The following is a 12,577-nucleotide window of genomic DNA, read 5'->3' as shown; positions in this document are numbered from 1 at the left end:
ACTTCTTTGGCAAACACATTTGCTCTTAAGGCCTTCAACTGATTGGACAAGGCCCACCCACATTATCAAGTGTCCTCTCATTTACTTAAACTAATCTGATCATAGATGTTAGCCACGTCTCCAACATACCTTCACAGCAACACCTGGATTGCTGTTTGATTAAGTAACTGGGAATTACAGCCCATGCAAGGTGATAACATCAAATTAAAATGTCACGTGTTATATGTAAATCCACAAACTTAGTGTACCTGAAGAAAAGCACGAGCTATTTAAAAAGCCAGTTTTGTTAAAGCACACTATGTTTTGTGTTATAATCCTATATTATCATAAGACAAACAAAAGGGTCTTAGGAATAAAAATTCAATTGGACAGTATTAAGAACAACAACAGAAACACCCACCAGGGGCACCCAGTTGGCTCAGTCTGTAAAGCATGGGACTCTTGATCTTGGGGTCATGAGTTCAGGCCCTAGGTTGGGCATAGAGTTTACTTAAAAAAAACACTGCCTAAGGAAGTTGTTCCTTGGGCTACTTAATAAAACTCTCAGGCAGCTAGCTTCGGTTTCATTATTGCAAAAAGTATCATTGTTCTAAACCACTTTTGCAGCATAAAACTTCCTGCATAAAATTAAGCAGGTTTCCAAGAATAGAGTCTTTGCATCTGACAGACACTCCTAATTTCCTATCTCTAATTCTACACCTATGAGTCACCAACCCCTGGGGTCTCTGGAAGGTGCCTCGGTAGCTCTGTCTGAGACGACAGCACCTGTAACATTCATAACCAGTGTTCTCAATGGAAATGCATACTTCCTTGCTGTTTCTGCATATGACAAAATTTCCTGCTCCAGAAATGCAAGGTGGGTAGGCAGGTAAGTTGGTGGGTAGATGGATAGATCAAGGAAAATGGCCATAGTTTTTGTGTTATGATTTGAGAAATATTGGGAATGTCAAAAATAAGTCTGTGCCCCAGAATTCAGCAAAGTGTGGTCAATGGGCTATATATGGCTTGCTCCATTTTTGTAAATATTACTGGAACACAGCCAAACCAATTCATTTACATATTCTCTGACTACAGCAGCCTGGTCTAGCAGTTGTGAGAAGTCCTGGAAAGCCTAAAATATTTACTGTCTTGTCCTTTATTTTTAACGATTTTGTTTATTTATTTAAGAGAGCAAGAGAGCATGCACATGAGCAGGGGGAGGGGCAGAGGGAGAGGGAGAATGAGACTCCCTGCTGAGAAGGGAGCCTGATGTGGGGCTTGATCCCAGGACCCCAGGGTTATGACCTGAGCCAAAGGCAGCCACTTAACCAGCTGAGCCACCCAGGCACCCCTGTCTTGCCCTTTAAAGAGAAAGTTTACTTTTCTGTAGACTATTTTTCTGCTAGTGCTTGAAATTCCCCCATTAGAAAGACATAATTTGGGAATGTTCCTACAGGTAAAGGAAAAAGCCCTGGATAGATATAATACTCCAGGCTTCATAGGGTCAGATGTTTTTCTCTCCCAAATTTTAGCCTAGGGCAGAAATACAGTGATAGGAGAAGTCAGAGAAGAAGTTAGGGCATTGAGAGTTATTGTAGAGCAGAGAATACGAGCAAGGAAGGGGGTAGTTGTGAACACAATTTAGCCATATAGGATGCATGTGGAGAATAGGGAGCATGGGGTGGCGGACTTATATGGATACTATTCCCTGCAACATCTGAAAAGGGCAAGCCTCAACACTTGGAACTTTGGATAAATTCCAAAACGATAGAGAAAAGGTGCCAGTTGAAGTGAATACAACGAAGTTCAAGAAGAATTAGTTGAGTGCTACATCTATACTAGCAGACAGCAGGTGGATGGGGGCTACCAACCTTGAAATAATAGCATTACTCTAGCTCAGCCCTCTTCCTCAACTACCGCATATACAATCAATCATCTCTCTCTTTCTTTTCATTCATTCCCAGTGCTACCAGCCTAGACCAGACCGTCATCAATCAACTCAGTCAATTAACAATCCTTTGAGTCTATGATGTAGATCAGACAACATAACTCAGGAAACTATACAGTACCAAAGGGAGCAACTAGACGTGGAAAGGCATAAAATTTCTGAGAAGGGATTTGCTGTGGTCCTGGTTGATGAGAAGAAGCTTAAAGACACACTTGACAACTGAGCTGAGCCTTGAGCATGTCACAAAACTCAGACATGGAAAAGGGGGCATCTCAAGCAAGGGGATGGGCCTAGTGATAGCATCACATATGGACTGCCTTATCCTTATATGACAACACACAGTGGCACTAAAGCAGCATCCCAAACTATGTCCTCAAGATGAAGTGAGCCATCAAGAGCAGTGACCAAACCCATGCCCAAGCTATGTGATCACTAAAGAGCTGACTGAGCATCTTTAAATTGCTCACTTACATTCAATTAATGTGAAAGGATATACTGATTAGTGGTCTCTTGTATCCAGAGAGATTATTACTTGTGCTAAAGAGAACAGAATCCTGAATGTCTGGGAGGGGGGTAAGTGACAGCCTATACATGTGCCTTGCGAAATGGCATCCTAGTGAAACAAATCCAGTGTGAAGGAGTAAAGGTGGCATCCGTGTCCATATTGACAACATATTAAGAGATTTTACAGTTCACTCATAGCTTTGTGAAATTCTTTAAAAATTAATATAATGTTGCTCATCTCTGGTTTGTTTACAAAATCTGTACCAACTTATCTACCACAAACCACAAACTATTCTGCAGGACAAATAGGCAAGCTAAGTCTTGGAAACATCTCTCCTTTCCTGTATCTTTTAGAAACTAATACAGCCTAGGGTGCCCGGTGGCTCAGTGGTTGAGTGTCTGCCTTTGGCTCAGGGCATGATCCTGGAAGCCCTGGGATTGAGTCCCATATCAGGCTCCCTGCAGGGAGCCTGCTTCTCCCTCTGCCAATATCTTTGCCTCTCTCTGTGTCTCTCATGAATACATTTTTAAAAATTAAAAAGAATCTTTAGAAACTAAATTCAGCCTAAAAGGCCACTGTTGAATATACATGTAACTCTGCATTTTCCTATTCAGATATGACCTACTCCCTCACCTGCCCCAGCATGGTCATCTTCATGGCAAGTTACTGATTTGAAGGAAATGAGCACTGATCAACTCTTTACCCACTAGGAATTCGCTCTTTGTATTATCACCTTCCTTATCACATGTCCAGTGATATCTACAAATTGTATAATGGTCTCATTAGGTATGTCAACAGGTTCTCAGATGAAGATAGATGCATAGATGTCATGTGAAATTTTGAGATAACATATCGTGCTTATCTACGCTGGTTACTTTTTCACAGCAATGCTGGATTCCACTCATAATCCATCCCCACGAGAGCCAACACCAGGTACCTGAGAAGCTGGCCAAAGTATAAATCATGCCTTTCCAGCTAAACAACATTTAGCTGGAGAATGGGTGGCAATTGGACAGTGTTGCCCAGGACAGACATGACAAAAGACATAACATTAGAGAACATGCTCCTACTGCCACATAAACAGCCATCATCCAACCATAAGATAAACACCCTTTTGCATTCCAAAGATAACAATACTATGTCCCCATCAAAAGACACATTTTTTTTCTTTGAATGAAGCTCATCCCAACCCCAAGTGTAGGCAGTGGAATACATGCCCCCCCTCGAAGATGTCCCTGTGCCAACTCCCAGAGCCTGTGAATTATCTTATGGTACATGGCAAACTTGCTAATCAGCTGACCTTGAAATGGGAGATTACCCTGGATTATCTGAGTAGGCCCAACATAATCACAATGATCCTTAAAAGTGGAAGTGGGAGAAAGAACTAGAGAGATGGTCGTTACTAAAGGCTGGTGGGTGGAAGAAATATTGGTCAAAGCATATAAGTTTCTAATTATAAGATTAAAAAATCTGGGGGGTCTAATGTACAGCATAGTGATTACAGCTATTAAAGCTGTATTATGTGCTGGAAAGTTGCTAAGAGAGACCTAAAATGTTCTCTCCACAAAAAAGAAATGGTAATTATTTGACTGGATAGAGGTTAACTAATGCTATGGTAGTAATCATCTTGCAATATGTACATGTATAAAATCAACTCCTTGCACACCTGAAACTTATTCTTTTTTTAAGATTTTATTTATTTATGAGAAAGAGAGAGAGAGATTGAGGCAGAGACACAGGCAGAGGGAGAAGCAGGCTCCATGCAGGGAGCCCGAGGTAGTACTCGATCCCTGGTCTCCAGGATCACACCCTGGGCTGAAGGTGGCGGTAAACCGCTGAGCCACCGGGCTGCCTGAAACTTATTCAATGTTATAGATTAATCATATCTCAGTAAAACTGAGGGGGAGAAAGAACCCCCTCCACTCTTCTATGTTCTAGTGAATGGCTTATTGCAAAGAATCTCTCCTCTGTGCATGACTTAGGCAAGACTTGTGCATGACCACCTTGTTTCCCTACGATGAGGCCCAACACAGACCTTTCAAATTCCCATTCTTCGTCTCATTAGTTGAACTCAACTGTTTGTTCCCTTAGATCAACCTGAACAACACCAGTTATCTTTAGGCTTGACCAAATTTTAATTCAGTTTCTCCCCTCCCCACAGGTCCCTGAACTGTGATTCACTCTAAGTCTGAGTGAGCATCAGAATGCCAAAGGCCCTTTCTTTAACAACCCCTCCCAAAAATCGGCTCACTGCAAACAGAAAGACATTCCTTGATCATTTGTCCAATTATGTACTACATGCTCTTCCCACTCTCCCGCATTCATTTCTTTCTAGCCTTATTTACTCCTTTTGATAGAAGAAAACCCCTTTCCACCTGACCTTTGAGACACTTGCAGACCTTATGGTTGGAATATTCTCTCTATGGCTATAGTCCCCTCCCCCTATTGCAATAGTCTCTTCAAATAAAATCTCTCCTTACGTAGGTCCAGACATTTCTGGGGTTTTTTGTTTGTTTGTTTGTTTGTTGATACGAAGTCTTCCTAGTGTGTAGCTGTAAATAGATTTCTCCTTGGTAGCGGGGATCAATCGCTCCAGTTAATGGACTAACCCTTCTTTATGCCAGTTGGTTCAGTGGTACAAGGAGACTGAAATGTCCAGGTGGCAATCTCAACTTCAGTTCAGTGGAAATACGTATGTGGTGAAAGCATTCCTCCCTCAGGAACTAGTATCTACAAATCACTAGAGCTCAAAATTCCTGGAATGGAAAGCCAGAATTCAAGAAGTGTGTTATTAGGTACAATAGTGAAAGAAGCCCCTCTGGCCCTCCCCAGCTCTCAGGATGCCTGCACAGGATATTCTGGGTGTGGGGGACATGGCACCACATTGTGGCCTGTGGTTTAAAGCATGCACTGCATTTTGTGAGACTTAATTCCATACTAGGAAAGCATTTTCTTTCTCCCAGTTGGCACTGCAACAGAGTCTTTGGTAGGCCATTCCATTAGGCCAGCTGCTCGTGGGGAACGGAGGATGTCATAAGCTCAGTTATTTGCAGGGGTACAAGGCCAGTGGTGCACTTCCTTGCTGTGAGATGAGTTCCCTGATCAGAGGCAAGGCTGTGTGGACTGCCATGATGCTAGATAAGGCCTTCTGAGAGTCCATGTATAGTGGCGGTGCTGGCAGAAGCAAAGCATTACTGGCAAGGAAGGCAAACACAGTCCCATAAAACATCCTTATTTTAGTAGGGACGTATTTGCCCCCTCTATAGTGGAAGAGGTCCAATCAACCTGCCGATGGTGGGTGGCTGGCTGGGCCTACCGCGAAATGGTGCCATATCTCGGCCTAGAGTTGACGTCGGTCATCAGCCGGTTAAGGGAAAGTCGATGTCTGCTGTCGGCTAGCCCATGCACAGCCTCTGTGCCCGCCACCATAGCCAGTTTGTTCCTAAACTCATTGAGCAAGCAGTCAGGTGGCCGGAGGAAGAAGCTGATTGACATCTTCACGTCCTGCGCTTATTCGGAGTCGTCTACTAGCAGACCTCTTCCCCAAACTTCCTCACGTCCACACCGCTGACCCACACTGCGCGATGGCCGGAAACAGCCAAGAAACCCTTTCTCCTGCAATGTCTCTCCAGCGCCCTCTACTGGCCAAGTACGCATTGTGCTCGCCTTAAAGGAGAAATCGTCACTTGTTACCTCGAAGCGTGTATTTTTTTTTTTTTAAGATTCTATTCATTCATTCATGAGACACATACACACACACACACACACACACACAGAGGCAGAGACACAGGCCGAGGGAGAAGCAGGCTCCACGCAGGGAAACCGACGTGGGACTAGATCCCGGGTCTCCAGGATCACACCCTGGGCTGAAGGCAGGCACTAAACCGCTGAGCCACTTGGGCTGCCCCTGCGAGGGTGTATTTATAGACGAATTTGGAGCTACGAGACAATACATTGATAACTGGCATGGATTCTTCACTTCAGTGTCACCAGGCCTCTGCTTCTCTTGATTAAAATCCTATGTAACCATTGAGCTACTACATCTTTGAGCTTCAGTTTTTTTCTGATCCTTGGGATATAGCTCAAGGGATATTATTCCCCACCCCCTAAATCCATCTGTAACATCGAGGGTGTAATACTGGTATGTTTTGAGCAATATATTTAACAAATTCTTGACAGTAACTAGGTCTCTTCAGATTCCTGCCTAAAATTCTCAGTCCTTCCTATTTCTACCTGACAGAAGACTTGCTCCACTTAAAACTTTTTTTAAAGATTTATTTATTAATGAGAGAGAGAGACAGAGAGAGAGAGAGAGAGAGAGAGAGAGAGAGGCAGAGACACAGGCAGAGGGAGAAGTAGGCCCCCTACAGGGAGCCCAATGCAGGACTCGATCCCAGAATCCGGGATCGCAACCAGAGCCTAAGGCAGGCACCCAACCATTAAGCCACTCAAGCATCCCATCCGCTTAAAACTTTTTAAACAAGTTATACATTCATTCTACAGTCTTGGAAGCTCCAGAAAAGCAATTTGGAGAGCTCATCTGCAGACTTAAGGCTTTAGGGCTCTACCAAAGAAAGGCATTGGGAGTTTTTATACTAACATGCCACTCATCTTTGCTTCCAATCTTTTTTGGTGCAGAGAAGGTTGATTTGCATTAGGAAAGAGTACCTGGTAGTAGTGAAAGTATGTGATGCAGCCATTGCTTCCTATACCTTATTTTTTACTGCTGCTACCAGGCTCTGGGCCCAGGGCATGGTGGGGACAAGCAGCTTCGGAGATGGCTCCAGCCATCAGCAGCTCCTCTGGTAATAGCGGATATTCTCGTACATGACGTGTATTCCTTGAGCAGAGTCTACCCAGAAGACCTAGGGCAGCAACAAAATGTCCCTAGTATTGTTCTTAATTCCATAAGCCTCTGTGTGGTTTGGAGAGAGATAGCTTTCCACTCTGCTCAAACATACATGCCCATTATTCTGCAGCCCCTCCACATGGAACAGCCTGGTGCATGCACACCATTACATAATAGACCACGTTGGGTTTGAATAATTCCTCCCAACTTTCATAGTTCACCTTATGTCTACCTTCACCTCGAGTATTTATTGGCACTCTCCATTCAGCATTACCCCCAAGACTGCCTTTCCCCATACTGCCTCTTTCTCTCTCTTCTTTCTTTCTCCCTCCTCTTAACCTTCCCTTATGGCACTTCAGAACTTGGCTTTTCTCAGGAGACTGGTTACCCGCTCAAGTGTTGAGGTAATAGCAGTTGCACCATTGAGGTGAATTCTTATCTATGAAAGCTCCCCTCCCCTCTAACTGGGGGCATTTAGGGTCTTGTGGCAAAGAGACAGCGTTAGATTCTGAAATCACTCCAGTGTCTGGTACTTACCAGACATTTTTCACTTAGTCATATGGGCCACTTGGAATTTGCTCTAATGGCTGTAATTATTTTTTTTCCCATTTGGGATGACATTATTCTGAGGGAGAGGCTGGAGTTTAGCAGAGACAAATACAAGTAGGAAATGAGAAGTTTGCTAAGCAGAGGCTCTCCTTTACTGATAATTATGACCATTATGGAAAATGATTCTTTTCTGTAGGATTTTCAGTTTCCTCTTTTAGAAGCTTCTAATTTTCATTTGCTCTTTTCATTTTGTAAGTGGTTATCTGTAAGTGCAACTCAAGTGCAACTCAAGTGCCAGGAACCTGAGCTGTTATTCTGAAAACTCCAATCTGAGGAATAAATGTAAGAACTGATAATACTTTTCACACGCCATCCCTGTGGGTATTGTTCTTGTTTGTGTTAGGGACAGGATCTCCATACAGGGAAAACAAACAAACAAACAAACACTGCTATATTTGTTTTTATAATGAACCACCATCCTTTTCAGAAATCGGAATCCAAAGTCCACTAAGAGAAACCTTTTCTGTATCTGTGACTCTGCCCTAAACTGGTTGGGGGTTGTCACGAGAAGAGGCATCACAGATTTTTATTCCCAGAAGGGGTAAATTCTGAAGCTGCCTCACCTTGAACATGCTATTTAATGTCTGTGCTTCAGTTTCCTAATCTGTAAAACCCCCACACAAAACCCTTTCTTTGTCCCTGGATGATTGTGGGGATTCTGTGAGATAACCTGTGTGAAAATAGCACATAGACTCTTAAGCGTTAAACAAGTGTTAAAGGTGGAGGTGCCTGCACTTTATTTAGGGTTCCATGTTACAAATTTAAGAGTCAAGGGCAATCACCAAATAGCACAAAACATTTGCTTCCCAAGTTGTTGACTTCCAGACCTCTTGTTCCCTGAGGAAATTTAGAAGTCAAAATTACTTGGCTTTTCCCATTTCTCTCCACCTTTCCATCCCCCTCCCCTGAGCCACACGGCCCCTTCTGATATCATTTCTCTATGGGCTTATAAGCAGTTTCTAAGCAATCTGCTTAAGCCTGGTTTCCTGGAAAGTTCAGAAACAACATATGCCTTGGTGGGCTGGAGTAGGTTTGTCCTGGTAGGAGATGTGTATGTGCCTTTCTTCCCAACTCCACACTTAATGACACCCACTGGTAGCTTCAACTTGGCCACAGTGAGTGTGTTTACTCCACAGAAACTGGCAGATACTACAAATCAGGTCTTTTCTCTTTGCCTTTGAGAGAACTGATTGCTAAACATTTATCAGCATGCATATCCCTTTTGGATTCTCCTCCGCTCAGAGACACAGTGATTCTCTTCCTGACCCTGGTAAGAGGGTATGTGGCTGCACATAACCGAAAACGTAACTTAACAATGATGTAAACATATATGTTTCATAGCAGGTAATGTGAAGGATCATTCAGCTTTGTCTTCCTTGGCATATCGGTCTGATGGTTCCTCCTTTCAATCTAGGTGCTGCAGCCCCAGACAATACATTTCACACATGGCCACAAATAGCTGCAAGATGCTCTGGCAATGGTGTGTTTAGCTTTTCAACATCTGCAGTAGAAAAAAAAAAAGAAAGAGAAAAGCTGGATGGGATTGGCTTTAGGGGGAGAAATCAGCTCTAAATCTGTTCGTGATTTTTGATTCCTGATATTAGCAAGATCCAGAGTCAGTACAAAGAGTGAGCTAAAGCATGAAATGGGTACATGCTTGCTTTTACTTTGTGACTTCCAGAACAGTTGTGGCCTCAGATGGGTTCCATGGAACATAACCTTATTTCCTCTAATGCCAGCTTCCACCGTGTGGTGTTAGTTGCACAGGATGATTCTGTTTTACGTTGGTAACTGGGGATGGATGTCTCTGGAGAGGCCGTCACAGAGCCGCTAGCTTTGCCTGTGTTACTCACATCCAGGTGCTTTCATAACCCTGTATGGGATCCTTGGTCTGAGGTCTCCTGTCAGGAATAAAATGTCCTTAGCTAGCTCCTGGCCAGATGGTGATGAGTCTGATGAGCCATACCTCCAGAGCTTTTCTGACCCCTCCTGCCTGGGTCCACCTTCCAATGCTGAGCATACAGGTTGGTTTAGCTTCCTGCTCTCTAGAGAAAAGCAAGTGTGAGAAAGCACTTATTGTTCATGATGACCTGCATGTAAGGTTGCTCTACAAGGCAGATTGCAATTCATAAACTTATCATGGAAATGTTCAAATTACAAGTAGTATGAAGAAACTTCCAGCGCCCATAATCTATATACAATAAGTATCAATCCATGGCCATTCAGGTTTGATCTCTGCTGCTTTCCCCTTCCTAGCAACATGGGATTATTTTCAAGCAAATTCCAGACATTGTAACATTTCATCAGAGTATATGTGATTTCAAATGGGAGCTTGCTTTTTAAAAGCAGAGGTGTTTTCTTTCTTTTGTGGGAGTGGGGTGGGAGAGGTGCAGGAAGCGAATGGTGACAGTTTCTTCCTATAAGATTTTACAAAAGGCTTTGTCCTATAGATCCTACTTATTTGTCATCTCCTTTTGATTATAAATATCCTTAAGACAGAGGATGCTTATTTTATTCGTGTTGTAGCTTTAGCTTTTCAAGAAGGTTTGGTTGTTTTTCAGAAACTCCAGGCCTGTGTCATTTCCTATTTATTTGGTTTTTTTCCTCTGATGTCAGCTTCATATTCATAGTTTAGTCCCCATTATCTGTTGTATCCCAGTGTTTCAAAGTGGCCTTAGTTTCTGGGCTTCAGGATTGAAAATGAATTCCAAGTAAGAGGCCTTTATTTATAATTCCAACTCTGCCCTGCCTCTTTATTAGACTATCCTTGGCTTGAGTATCTGGTAATAAGTTACCTTCTTTATGAAGAAAAAAGAAATCAATATGTTGTTAGTGGGGTTTTTCCAGAAGAAATGAATGGATTAAATCTGCTTTTACCTTACTACAAAGTTTATTTTTGAACGGTAAATGGGGGTCATGAGACCCCAAGAACTGGGTGTCCTCTGGAAAAATTTAATGACCTGGTTTCATGTGGGATGAGACAGCTCTGACCAAAATGAGTTTGTTTTCTCTAATCTAATCCATAACTGGAGGCTGTGCTGATGACGTGTAGCATTTGCCTTTACTTCCAGGGAGCTTGGATAAAGTAGGCTAATGGTCAAGTAAAGTATCTTATATTATAGAGCATTAGGAACATACTTCATATTTTGCAAAGTACTTTTTCATTAGTTATTCCTCACAACCTACCTATGAGATATCCTGGCTGTCTTATCTCCCATACTGTGGCTGAAATATGACTAACTTATGTTCATAAATGCTTCAGGAAGTTGAAATGAATATAGGTACGTGCTGACATATAAAAACTCAGCTTTCAAAATGGTCAGCCTACCCTGCCATTGGTGATGGGGCATACAGCTCCCCCAGAGACACTGGGATATAATTTCATTTCTCTGTGTGTACAGTCATCTCTGGGGCTGCAGGCATGGGAATTAAGAATGAGGGCAGTGAGGGGGGTTGATTATACTCTTTATGGCTGCTCAACAGAGGATTCCTAGTTCCAAATACACGTGCTTCTGCACTCAGGCAAGTTCACATGATGCTGTTTTCCTTGTACTTCCATTAGATTCTATTATGGCTTTTGTGATTTGGAGTATATGATACTATTGAAAAAGCTGGAACCCTGAGTTCGCTTTTGCATTACGCATGCTTGTGATGGTTACCCACTTTGGAGTACCTTCCTTTCTCTTTGTCTTAAGCTACTTATATGGATTCTTGATCTCATTCTCCTCCAGAGGAGTTTCTAGAATAGTCTTGAGATAAGGTTTGATTCAGTGGCACGAAAAGAGATGAGGGGACTCTGCCATAAGGTGATCATGAAAAGGAAATCAAATTTTTTTTTCTTTTTTTTTTTTTTTAATTAATTTTTATTGGTGTTCAATTTACCAACATACAGAAAAACACCCAGTGCTCATCCCGTCAAGTGTCCACCTCAGTGCCCGTCACCCATTCCCCTCTGGAGGGGAAAGGAAATCAAATTTTATTTAGAGCCTCTTTGTGCTTGGTATGCAGTGACGTGCCATCTTGACAGACCCAGGCTGTCATGCCCCAGACTGCTGTAGTATGTGGTATTTCCTCCCATCAACCCAGCATGTCCTGCTAGTTAGTGCTTACAGAGAAGTACAGCCAAACCCAAACGTCAAGTTAAGGCAAAGACAGGAAGATAGAAATCCATTTACATCATATGTACATTATGCATATACAAATGTGAATTCTCTGGTGATTCGGCCTGAGTTAAATGTAAGTTAGTGCTATTTAGTTTCAGGAAATAAAAGATATGCTTCCAGAAGACTCATATCTAAAAAGAGAAACCTTTGGAGGTGCCTGGATGGCTCAGTCAATTAAGCAACTGACTCTGGATCTCAGCTCAGGTCTTGATCTCAGGGTTATGAGTTTAAGCCCTATGTTGGACTCCACGCTGAACGTGGAGCCTACTTAAAAAAAATAATGACAAAGAAAAACCCTTGAATTGGTATTGCTTTCTAATGATGCTGTGGATTATATGAACCATGTGACTTTTTTTGAGAGGCAGTCTTACCAGAGAAAGTGCACTAGCTTAGATGGATGTGTGTCACACTCATGTCAAGTAAGGCTGTTGAAATAGACTGATTCTAGCATTTCTTCGAAGCATTGGGACTTTTTTCTCTATTCCAAAAGTAAATAGGTATTAACAGGCCAGCCAAGGACATGT

The sequence above is a fragment of the Vulpes vulpes genome, chromosome X (genome assembly GCF_048418805.1).
Source record: "Vulpes vulpes isolate BD-2025 chromosome X, VulVul3, whole genome shotgun sequence".
Classification (NCBI taxonomy): Eukaryota; Metazoa; Chordata; class Mammalia; order Carnivora; family Canidae; genus Vulpes; species Vulpes vulpes.
Note: the sequence above shows the minus strand (reverse complement) of the source record.